Source organism: Bactrocera tryoni, unplaced genomic scaffold, assembly GCF_016617805.1.
Source record: "Bactrocera tryoni isolate S06 unplaced genomic scaffold, CSIRO_BtryS06_freeze2 scaffold_11, whole genome shotgun sequence".
Classification (NCBI taxonomy): Eukaryota; Metazoa; Arthropoda; class Insecta; order Diptera; family Tephritidae; genus Bactrocera; species Bactrocera tryoni.
The window spans coordinates 10773540-10786562 of record NW_024395824.1 but is presented as its reverse complement, the minus strand read 5'-3'; positions in this window follow the sequence as shown (position 1 = coordinate 10786562).

Genomic DNA, 13023 nt, shown 5'->3' with positions numbered 1-13023 from the left:
CATTTCTAGAGAATGGATTTCAACTGAGTTTGCTGCATCCAGAAAAAGTACGTGCTTTGAAAACCAAAAAATTTAAAATCTTATTGACTGCTTGATAGATAGATTCAAAGGCTTTTTGGATAATGACAACGTCGAGAGACGTTTGAAGCTTAAAGGTGAACTTGATCGCTGGCAGTGCCATTGGGGTTAGAAGCAAAAGTCAAAAGATAACAACGTTGAAACGTTGAAGAATACATCGCAGTTCTTCCTCATAATTCATAGTTTTCTTCGCATATTCTGCACACACTTGGTTGAAAAATTGGTTTTGCACGTTAAATATATAAAGTCGGGTAAAGGGTAAATATCGAAAAAGAACGGGATGATGCGAAAAGCGGAGATGTAAATCGATCGACGTCGTATCGACAAAAGGTGCGAGAGATCCTTTTTCGTTCCCTTTTGTTACATTTGGTATCCTGAATGGTTTCATCGTGTTTTGATACACGATACGGTGATTGGTGTGTTTCGGTGTGGTGAAGCTATTCTACATAAATAAAAATATATAAAGAATATAATATAAAATATTTACACACATGCTTAGTAATATTAAAGTAGAATTAGACAGAGAAATGGTGTGGACACCGAGGAAAGCAACTATCAGGTGAACGCAGAAGTCAGCGATAGCCACATACAAAACGACAAGAATATTAATCAAGTGCAAGAGGTAGTGCAGATCTCTGTCAGCCAAGCATTGCCACAGCAGGAACAAAGATTCCAATCACAGCTTAATGATATGAGCGCAAAAGTTAATAATTTGTGCTTTCAAGCGCCACAAGTGGAAGTTTATCAAAGAATTTCGGTAAATTAAGAAATCAGGTGCGATATTCCCCTAGATATAATTAAGTCAATTCTCGATTTTAGTGGGCGTCTGACGAGTACGTGGCATGTAGACACTCGGCCGTAGACTTGTACGAGCTGTTTAAACCATTTAACGGTTTACCAAGCGGTAACAATAATCAGAAATAAGGTAAGAGGACAGCTAGAGTAGTTCTTGTATCTCACAACACAGTGTCGATGCTATCATAGCTCGGCTAGATTGCTCATACGCAGATAAAACTTCGCTACGCCTATTGAGACGGCCCTCGAAATGGTTAGGCAAGGGGAATAAGCCTCATAGAATATTATGTTGAGGTCGAAAGAAAGTTGACCCTTGTTACAAACAAGATTGTAATGTCACACGAGGCGGGGTAGGCTACATTGCTCAACGATGAAGTCAGGTCAGACGCGCTTCACCCCCTCATTTCCGGCTTGAAAAAGCCCCGTAAGGCTATTGTTTTTCCGTCACAGCCAAAAGGTTTAGCAGAGTTTTAGCACTAGCAGAGAAGCAGAGTCGAGCGTAGAGCGCAGTATGTTTTCGGCATCCAGCTCCAAAGCTATTGCAAAAAGAGAACAGGCGAGGGAAAATAATAAAAATCGACCGCACGCGAAACAAGGCAGAAGCTGTGGTGGTGAGAGAAACTCCCATTTTGTTAAAAGGCAACAGGATAAGAACATCCACCAAGATAGAAACAAAAGAGAAGACCAAGGGAAGCCCGAGAGTTAGGGGAAGTGGACCCAGCTTCTAAGTTTAGGCAGGCCACCACTTCTCCAAAGCACCAAACTAGTGGCGAACAGGCTCAAAAAAGCTACAATACATCAGATAGGGCTCATTGTATTACGCTCCCGGCTGCCACATGTCAAGCGGCAGCTACGTGGGTGGGAAATATATAAAAATATTAATTGACATAAGACGGCAAAAAATTACATTAAACCCATAAAGGAGCTACAAGAAGTAATTCCTGTCGAAAGCCTTTTCCCCGTAAGCTCGATATATGGTTCGAGGATATTTTGAAATTTTTTGGCCAAATCTCCCCATTCTTCGCGTTAGGCACACTTAACTCATTTGATGCAATTATAGAATTCGACTAGTTAACACTACATTGCTACAATCCCAATGAAAGTTTCAGATTTTGTAAACAACGAAATTAGGCAGTTACTTAAAGATGGTATCATTATACCATCAAAGTCTCCATACAACAGCTCAGTCTGGGTTGTAGACGGCAATGAAAACCGAAATAAACCGTTGGTAATCGACTTTAGGAAGCTAAATGAATGAACTATAGCCGATCGATACCCAATGCTACTTAGCAATGAGATGGCATTGGTGCAGCCCTACTCAAGGGGGTAGACCCATTTTCATGGTTTCACGCAAGCTAAAGACAAGCGAGACACACTACGCCACGAATGAGCGAGAATTGTTAGCTCTAGTCTGGACTCTAGGTAAATTGCAAAAATACCTCTATGAAGCCGTTACTTTTTCCGTTTCAGATAGAAACACGAATGCGAAAATTAAACGATGGAAGGCATTCATTGATGAACACAACGCAAAAGCGTACTACAAACCAGAATAAGAAACTTATGTGGCTGATGCCCTTTCACGGCAAAAATGTAAACGCCTTACAGTCAGACGCTGCAACGATTCACAGCGAAAATTCGTCGACCTACACGATCGACACGACAGAAAAGCCTTTAAACTTTTTCAAAAATCAAATCATTCTTGAAGAAGCAAAATTCAGATTGAAATGAGTTATAATACTCTTTGGCCAAAAAATACACCACCTTACAAGGAGCGTTCCAAAGTAAACAGGACTTTTTGAATCTATAATTCCCTGATGGCGCCATCTATATGTCGACTGATGCGTTAGAATCTGATATCTTTATCGATTGTCCAGTGACAATTTCATGACATTTCATCGGATGGAAGTGAAGTTATTGCGTTTTAAGTGTAGTATGTTTGTGTTATCGGTGCGAAAATGAACTTCGAACAAAGAGCCAACATTAAGTTTTGTTTTAAAAATATAAAATAATAAAATTGGTTCAATTGATGAAACAAGTTTATGGCGATGATTGCCTATCCCGTAGCTGAGTTCACGTGTGGTTTCAACGTTTTCAAAGTGGTCGTGAGGACATAAATGACATAATTGACGAAAATAAAGCGGAAACTTTGATGCGAGATTTCTAGGTCTTTAATTTTTACGATTTTTTTTAATTGGCGAGCTGGATAGAAACAAAACTAAACATTGTATGGAATTGGGGCAAAGTTTATTACCTTTCACGTTGAATTATCTCTATTTAAACTAAAAAAAAACTAAGAAAAGTCATTTTAACATATTTTTAAACAAGATAAAGTAAAAATTTTTGGTGAAGAACCACTTTTTTTGAATTTTCAAAGAATTTGCTTTAATAGCAGAAATGCCTATTGCCTCTGATTTTGAAAAAGTAAGGTGGTCCGAGTCCAATTTAATTGATGAAAACAACAGGCAGGCATTAATACATAATACAGCCACAAATTAACAGTGAAGGAAATAATTAAAGCTAAAAAATGTATTGGTTGACACTCCGAAAAATTTGTATGAAACACTATTAGCAAGAAATAGAATATTAATAAATTATATATCGAACTTGATACTCACAATTACACTAGCAAATGATATGTTCCCACCAAAAAGTGATTAGATTACATTTAATCTCTTCACTAATGTAACCCGTTCTCAGTTTGAGTTCAGTTGTTTGACAGTTGAGTTCAGTTGTTTGACAAACATCTGTTTTGTTTTTGCCATTCAAGAATTCACAATGCTTAATATTTATTGAAAGAAAACATTGTTTTACTTGTATAGTATTTTGTTATAAAAGCCGTCTTTTCTTAAATATTTTCCATATAAAGGAAATAATGGACGCATTTTTTTATTTGGGAAGTCAATTTTCAGGTGAATTCAAATCATTGCGCTTAATTCATTTGAGTTTTTTTTTAATTTTTTCTCTTTGTAGTGTCTAAATCAGATGTGATTATGTAATAGATTTCCAATGCTGACAAGTAGAAAAGCTAAATCAGAGTCGCACAGAGAGCTTTCGCGTAGATTAGATTCAAAGCACCTCGGAGTCGAAATTAAGAACTGTAATTTTTGTATGACGAAATCTTGACAATTTAAGATTAGTGTGATAAACTATATAGTTGAAATCTTTTGATTAAGTGTCGGTCTGAACATGTTATAAGGCGGATACAATAAATCCCACTATTTTTGACCATGATGATTTGAAATCAATTATGAATGAACACCCCGTCGAAATGACCATAGCTAGCTTAACCGAAACATCTAAAATTAAGGTCCTCCAATCCGAGAATATTGCCCATATATTAATAGTGTATCCTAGGGTCAAACTCATCTGTAAGAAAATCACCATCTGCCCGGTGACAGACCAACACCATGATACCATAGCCGAATGCAACGATGACGTACTAGCGGTAAATGAATGCGTAACGACGACCTATGCCATCGTCTGTAAACTGACAGCGCAAGATACCTGCGCACGAGCATTGCACCTTGGAGATACAGCCTTTTGCCGCACTCAGGCAAGCTACCTAAAGCTTATAATAAAAGATGACGACTTTATTATAATTAACGAGAGCACTGCACAAGTTAGCACAGGCGATGGGCCAGAGATTACTATAAAAAGGACACATCTCATCACCATTCTCTCTTGTGCCACAATCAACGGCATAAGATAAGTAAATCGACGCGAGATGTTAAACAGATCGGCAGGCGTAGCATGATTGCCTCTACTCAACATCATCAGCCACGATCCAGTGCTAAGCATGCCCCAACTCCAGAGGATGAATAACCTAAATCTGCGCGTCATTCAAAATTTCAAGGCCGAGTTGGAGACCGCCGGATCACATAATGTTTGGTTTGCAGCAGGCATCATGCTCTGTGTTGTTGGCATTGGCTTTATCATAGATTTATCATTGGCAAATAATGAAAAGAAGAAAAACATCGAAGGAAGTACGAAAGGCCATTAACAACTACAAAATAACAGAGGACGGTCATGAGCTTGAGGGGGGTGTAGTTAATACATAAGAATTGCACTTTCTGTTTATGTCATAAGAATACACTTTTTGTTTATGAAGTGCAAGAATGATGCAATGCAACATTCTGCTGACGTACAAGTTCGTTGCCCAGCCACTGTGGTCAGCAGCGGTAATCCGATACTTGTGTACATACATATGTCGCAAGCGACTGTGTTGACGTATGCTGATTCGGCTTGCCGTATATAGCAGCAGACACTTATGCGCCAAGATTTTAGGTTCAATTACAGTTCAATAATATTTTTAAGTTCAGTTTATATCTTGATGTTAATGGTTCAACAATGAAGTTCTAGCTCCGGCACTTACCGAATTACCTGTATTATTTGGACCTCTTGCCGCTCATCTCATCAGCTTATTTTACTTACTGTCGTTATGTACAGTAGATTAATATTAAGTTATGTGTATGTACAAGATGTGGTGCATACATGAAATAGGATAAGAACATCTATAAATGAAGGAGCTCTGGGTAACCATAGCTGAGTTCTATTTGATAAGTGAAACCGAACCCTTCGTGTTATTATTTTAACAACTTGTTTTGACCCGCGGTGTTACCTGCGATTTATTAAGGAAAATTAATTGTATATTAATAGTAAAAATAGTGACTATTCAGGTTTCCAGAAGCGAAATAGTTTACATTTGAGCATCAGAAAGATGAATTTACAAAATTTAATGCTGGAGAGTTGATTATGCTTATGTAATTGTTTTATGTCTCGGGTAGTAGCTAGGAATCATTTTACCGCACCACATCCCAGTAAACAACACTGCGCGACTTGTTTCTGCGTAAATCATACGATTTTTTGCTTTTTTGTGCCGTCTCAGTTCTGTGAGACGTAACCCAGCGCCGTTGCATAGTCTGGGCACATCCAGAGTAGGCATCAGTATGACATGCACACCAACTTTGAGTTTTAACTTGTGGGAGGGTCCCCCTAACAGGTCGAGAGAATTTAAGATCTCTACAGGGTATATTGTTACGTCGTCAGTTGCCATCACCGTGATCATTGAGATGAAGGTCCTCACCTCACCAGGAACTTGCTGTAATATTCTTTTATTTATATTTTCTACCAATTCGTTTTTGGGCGCCTGATAGCTATTTCGCACAACCCTCCTCTTGTAAACTTTGGAAATACCTAATTAATAAGGTTATCTTCCGAGCCAAGAACATTACTAAATAGGCCGTCAAAGGTCTTCTGGACCCTAATGTTGGTATTCAACTGAAATCACTCTACCTTAGCCCACAACGGCGAAGCCTTGATGCATACGTTAGATATACAGACAGATAAATAAATGAGGCTTGCGCCGTCACCTAAGGTTTATTGTGTCCTCTCCTAAGTCACAGCAACTCACTTGGCCCATATTATATAAATGCTTTTTGAGCTTACTTTGGCCAGTGTAAAATACGAAAAGTAGCCGGAAGTTGCTCCTTGGGAGATTGATTACGTATCTAAACCTGCTAAGATTGTTACCACCCATTAGTGTTGCCCCTTGGAGTTGCTACCAATGCCTTCTAGTTTATTTCCGTTTATATCTTTGTAACCGGCCACGCGGATGAGGTTTGGTTACATCCTGATAGATTGTTCAGCCGTTCTTTACAGCCATTCTCTACAGTGCTTTAGTAGCTTTAACCATGGTCAGGTTCACATGCGGCTTCCAGCGCAGAGTGGAATCCAGCGTGAGGACAAGATGTTTGACCATATGAGTCATCTTCACCTCTATGTCCCCAAGGGATTGGTTTCTGAGGCAGGGCAAGGACCTTTGTCTCGTAAACGAATTATTATCGCATTCGGGGGTAGATGTCCAGCCTATCCCCACTGCACCATCCCTTAGATAGCTCTAATTCGCTATGTTCGCTGTTACAGGGAGTGTCCTCGAATTTTCCTCTAGCTAAAGTAACAATGTCATCATTGTCATATTAATGGCATTGACAGCGGATCCCACTGTTATTTTAAATAAGGTACATATATCGTCTACGACAATACTCCATAATAGAGGAAATAGCACTACAGGGTGGAGGCAGCCTCTTGTAGTGCCGAGAAAAATTCTGACGTGTTGTCAAATGCACCTTCAATGTCATGGAAGTCGCATAGCATCACCTCTACACCTTCCAGCGAACTCCCTGATTCGCATGCGGGGGTGCAGTTTTAAATGTCTTGGATTTTATTTTATAATTAACAATCTTTTCCATACTCTTTCGTGAGAAGTAGGTATGACAAATTGACCTACAGATTTCGTCATTGAATAGTCCTTCCTTCCTACCCTGGATATAATGATTGCATTTGCAGTTCTCTATGGTTCTGCCAGCGCAAGGCTATCTCTTTTCAGCCAAACAAGGTAAGCGAGTAAAACTTCCTCTCCCTGTAGCGAAAGTGCCGGAAAGATGCAGTCCGGCCTGAATACTTCAATTTCACGAACTAAGCCAAAGCCCACTTGATTGAGTCAGTAGTAAACAACTCTCTTGGGTTCCGAATTGTCTCCGTCCATCTTTTAATGTCTGGAAGAGTGTGAGTCTTTTCTTTGGCTGTAGTCCTATGCAGCGATGCCAAGTTTAGTGTTGAGGAGACGTTTTCACTGAAATTAATGAAACTCTGCTGTTTAAAAGATCTAATCTCCTTGTTATAAATAGTTAGGTTGCATCTATATCCCTTCTAGTTCCAGGTACGTTTGGTCTCGTTAAAGAGATTACGTATCTAGTTAGTTTAGAGGACATTAATATGATGGCCTGGTTAAGTGCAGACAACCTGCTTTTCAGCCCAGAGCCTTTGCGCTTATGTATGTCCCAGAGATGTTTGTCAGCTCTAACGTATTCCGAAGGATAACTCAATTAATATTCTTTGGAATACATTTGAGGAGGAAGCTCGTGACCTCTACCTTCAGCCCGAATCTTATGATCCTGTGATGCCACATGGAAGACTCTGGTGACACCCTCCACTGTGAGATAAATCCAGCCATAAGTTTATTACTCAAGGTGATGTCCAACACCTCTATCTTATTTCTTGTAACGAATGTAGGTTCACAACCCCCATAATAAACTTTTAGATTGGGACCGTGCTGATTCATTCTATGTGATTGATGCTTACATCCCATCCCAGGATCAGGGGCAGCTTTTTTCTTCTGCAGTAGTTCACTAGGCCCTGCCCAGCCTCTGGGGGTGCTGCAATTATGTTCCTAACTACTATAAAAGGTTTGGGCCTCGCACTAGAGAGATATCTGATTACCTTGTTCGAGTCCGTTTTGAGGCCTTTGGCATCCCCTTTATGTACCCAAGGTTTCTGTATCAGCGGAATGCCTAGGTTATTCGATGTGAATATGCTCAGAATAGTTTTTCTCGTCTGCCGCGGTAACTCGTTCGATAATCACCTGTCAGCAAAACGACCATTCCGCCCATCAAGATTCGATTGGCCCCAATGTCTTGTAAGCTGAGACCCAGTGTTTCAACCGCTACTTGTGCAATATTGCTGCACTCATCCCACACGATCAATTTACATTATTGCACAGGGCGCCCAGACTATTATTTTTGCTGATATTGCAATCGGGAGTTTAATCAAGTGCAAGGTTCATACTACCGTTACCAGCGCAACCACTTTGCCTTTGATCAACTGCGCCAGCAGCAAGTTCAGTAAGAAAGTTTTGCCGGTGCACCCTGTTGCGTCTAAAAAAAATACCCTTTGTTCAGGCAGGCATACTGAAATCGGGCAGCAATTTTTCATAAGTTCAGGTTCATTAGTTTCAGGACTTCGGTAAAAATTCTGTTATCATGTTACTGGCGGGCAATGTCTTCTGACAATGCGTTTTTATACTTGTCCCACAATTACTGAGGGTTGGAGAGTCCGCAGGTTCTTATCATAATCACAAATAACTTTCTCCGCGTTTTCTGATCGGCACAACATGATACATTTCAAAAAATGTTGACAAGTGACATTCCGCCACGTTCATCTTCTGGTCCATGCCTCTGTGGCATGGTTGTCTTTAAATTACAATTATTAGGGCAGTCGTCCCCTTTCGTTACTTTTAAGATTCTCCTGAATCCTTGTATTAGAAATTCTAATTTTAACATTATTTCGTTTGAGCCACATAACTAACAATACGATTGCTATTATTATAATTTCTATTAAAATAACATTTATTCCATATGAAACATTTTTATGATATTTTAATTCTTTAATTTTATTTAAATTTCAGTATTACTTCGTATGTCAGATTTAATAATTTTACTGGATATATATTTGTAATAATTTTTTTTTTTAATTTTCATATGATAAAAACATGTATTATTTAATTTTTTTGGAGTATAAATTTCCTTCTATCGCAGTTTTTAATCATATAAAAATCTATCTTAAAATAGTCTATTTCATCTTTTGTTAATATTGCTGGGTATACACCCAGGTTATATTTTGCTGCTACTATATTGTTTTGTATTTCTTTAACTTTTTCCTCCCGTAAGGCTATTTGGCTTTGTGAGATGAACTTTTCTTCCTTCATCCCTAAGGTATGCCAATAGCTGTTATGCCTTGAATTTATTATCCATAATGAATTTTTTTGGTTTACCAAATTTCGAAAAATGGTCGATCATTATTGCTTTCTTTCCAGTTTCTAGTTTCTAACAGTTTCTAACTGTTATTTTATAGACTGCCACAAATGTGGTGAGCTTATCTAATGATTTAACAAAGAATGAAAGAGATGAAATGAAAAATATCAATGTGCACTATTTCATTTTTATTTTCAGAGGTTTCTATTAATTGAAATTTTGGTTTTATTGGATGAGTATCATATTTGATTTTATGGCATTTTTGGCAGTTGTTTATTAGTAGTTGAATATGTTTGTTAAATTTAGGGTAATATATTTTATCTTGAATTATACGTTTCGTTTATACCAATATGCATAGATTCGTTTGAATAGTAAAGTGATATTTGTTTATTGAATTCCTCTTCTTCTTCTACTTCTGAGGCTCTTTTTGTGCATTTTACAAACTTTAAATTTCTATCTTGAGAAAACATTTCAATTAGTAATTTCTGCATTTTATGGTAATCCAGTTCTGATACTTCAGAAAATATTCCCACTATTCCTTTTATAAATCTTTTTATTGTTTCTTTGTTCTCTTTTTCTTCTTCCATTGGGTTTATTTCAATAATTTTTCTTCCATGGAGTCTTTGCATCTGAGCTAGAGGGCTATATGTCAATATAGTTTGCTTTTGTATTTATTTACAACTTTTTCTTTAATTGGAAAATGCTGTTCTTCATCTGCTGAATGAATTGTGTCCGACAATTTCGGGCTAGATTCGTTGTCGTTACCTTCTTTTATTTTTGGTGAGTTCTCAATACAACTCAAGAAATCAGCTACAACATTATTTTTAAAATAAACTCTTTATCATATTCAGGGAACTTTAAAATTGGATGTGATGAAATTAGTGTTTTAAAATTTTCAAAACTAGCTATGTACTGCGAATGTCTCGGATTTATTTTAGAACCTTTTTTTAAGTACTTTATCATGGGATATGCTACTTTCGAATAGTCTCTAATAAATTTCCTATAATATCCTGTAGCTTCCAAAAAACCTTTAAGCTATCTCTCTGTTTTCGGAAGTTCTAACTCTTTTATTGCCAAAATTTGTTCTGTATTACGTTTAAAAAAGAGGGATTTAATGTATGCCCTAAAAATTTCGTTTACTTTTTTAGAAAGTTAAATTTGCTTGCTTGAATTTTTAAATTGAGATTCGGTAAAACCGCGAAAATTTTTTCAAGTGTTAGAATATGCTCTTCCAAGGACCTGGAAAAAACCAAAATATCATCCAGATAGACAACACAAATTTTGCTTATGAATTCTTTTAGAATCTTTAAGCTTAAAAGGCATACGGACGTACTCATACAGTCCTGTCAGAGTAACGAAAGCTGTTTTTTCCCTTTCTGCCATTAATTTTTGATGACCTTTGGCTAAATCAATGGCGCTAAAGTACTGTGCTTTCCCCAATTTATACAAAATCCCATCAATATTTGGCAAAGGGTATTTATTATCATCGTCAGTCAGTTGGTTAAGTCTCCTATAGTCAACCACTAATCTATATTTTTGAATATTTGAACCCTCTGTTTTCTTTGGTACAATTAAAATAGGTATACCTGCTCTCACTTTTTCGGATTATTCCCTGACTTTCTAACTCATAAATTTGCTTTCTTACCACTTCTTCGTGCCTTGGAGGTAGTCTATAGATTCTTGAAATTATTTGATGATTGTTTGTGGTCTTAATCCCATGTACCACAGTTTTTGTGTTGGTCAGATTATTCTTTTCTTTGTAAAATAATTTGTATAATTGGCTTTATAGAATTTCAATCTTGCTTTTTTCTTCTGATTTTAGATGATCAAGTGCATTATTTTTTTGTTCACTTACTTCCAATGAATAAACCTGTTTCTGAACAGTTTTCATATGGAAAGGAATCATTATTCCATTTTTCAAAGCTATATTAGTTTTTTCTATATCAATAATTTTAAAATTTTTGAAAATAAAATCAGGGCAAGGATATTTTACTTTCATGTTTGGTTTCTGAATATTGCCATTTAATGTACTTATAACCGTACTCTCGCTCTACAATCGGTAAGTTCAAAATTTCAAAGTTTTTTTTCTTTATACTAATAGTGCACCACTTTTTCCCAAACACACCCGAAGAACTAGATATTAGTACATCCCCTTTCTCACTTAAATCGGATATAAATGATAAAAAGGAAGTACTGATCGTAGATCAATATCAAAACTATGTATATTCTATATATGTAGATCCAAACTTTCTTATAGGGCACATGAGAAACATACCGTGGAATTAGAACCATTAGTAAAGTGCGAGAAATATAGGAAAGAATTAAGCAAGAAATGTTAGAGTTCGGAAAAAGCCGAAAAGTCTCCCGATCTGGCAGCGCTGCGTTATCAATAGCAAACACAACGACAATCTTCTAGCCTTCCGAAAATAGGGGTATATTCCGCAAGTAAGCAACATTAATAGATTAAAGAATGAAGTTTTGATTTATTGAAAACTGTTCTTTATTAGTATAATACTCTATTTTGTTCTCCATTTTATAATAAATTTATGCACATTTTTATATCTTATTATACTCCATATTAGAGCTAATCCATGTTTGCGGTTTTTTGTTTTGGTTTTTTATATAAATCAAAACTTTATATGTATATATATACTCGTATAACAGTGGAAGAAGGAAAACAAAGCAAATTCGATTAATTCCAAGTCGTTTTTTGCAACAACAGCACCAGACACGTATGCCTTGTGTGTTTGTATGTATGTACGTAGTATGTTAGAATATGTGTTAATCATTATTAATATTATATTTTAATATAAAAAAATTATGGTTCTTTATATATCGCATCATTAGATTATTCACTTGATTTATTTACGTTACTTCATACCTTTTTTCATTATTTTTGTTTTTTAGGTGGGGATGAACATTTGTATGTGTGAGGATGAGGAGCAAAAATTAAAAATCCATAAAAAGTATTGAAAATAATTTCCTACGGGATACCTTATTGCAAACAATATAAAAAGAGGACAGCCCGAATGTCGTACCTTTTATGCTGTTATTGCACACATTTTTCTGCGCTGATATCTCGTACAGACTTAAAAGATCTTTGCAAAACGTTAAATTCAAATGAATGACATTCTTTTATAAGCAGGTATATATTGTTTATATTATACATATTAAAGATATTTTGCCATGCTAAACCATGACCGTTATATCAGCAAAAGGTAAATGTGAGCATAGCAAAAATGTACAAATACGTAAAATATAATAGGGGTATTCTCTTGCTCTTGCAAAACCCTTACACGGTGCACGAATTGCAGATATTTCCCCTTGGCGCAACGGCACAACAACAAACACACGCAGAAAATTATTTGCAATGGCTGTAAAATTTGTCAGACCAAACCCATGTTTATTTTCGTTCAATGACACGTAAAAAAATAATTGAAACCCTGTGCTAGCTGTCATTTTACTTAAATACATATTTTGACGTTAAATTGTTGAGGAAGGTAAATTTTAAATAGATTTTATAATTTCTATTTAAATTATAAAGATCGGTTTCAGTTTTTTT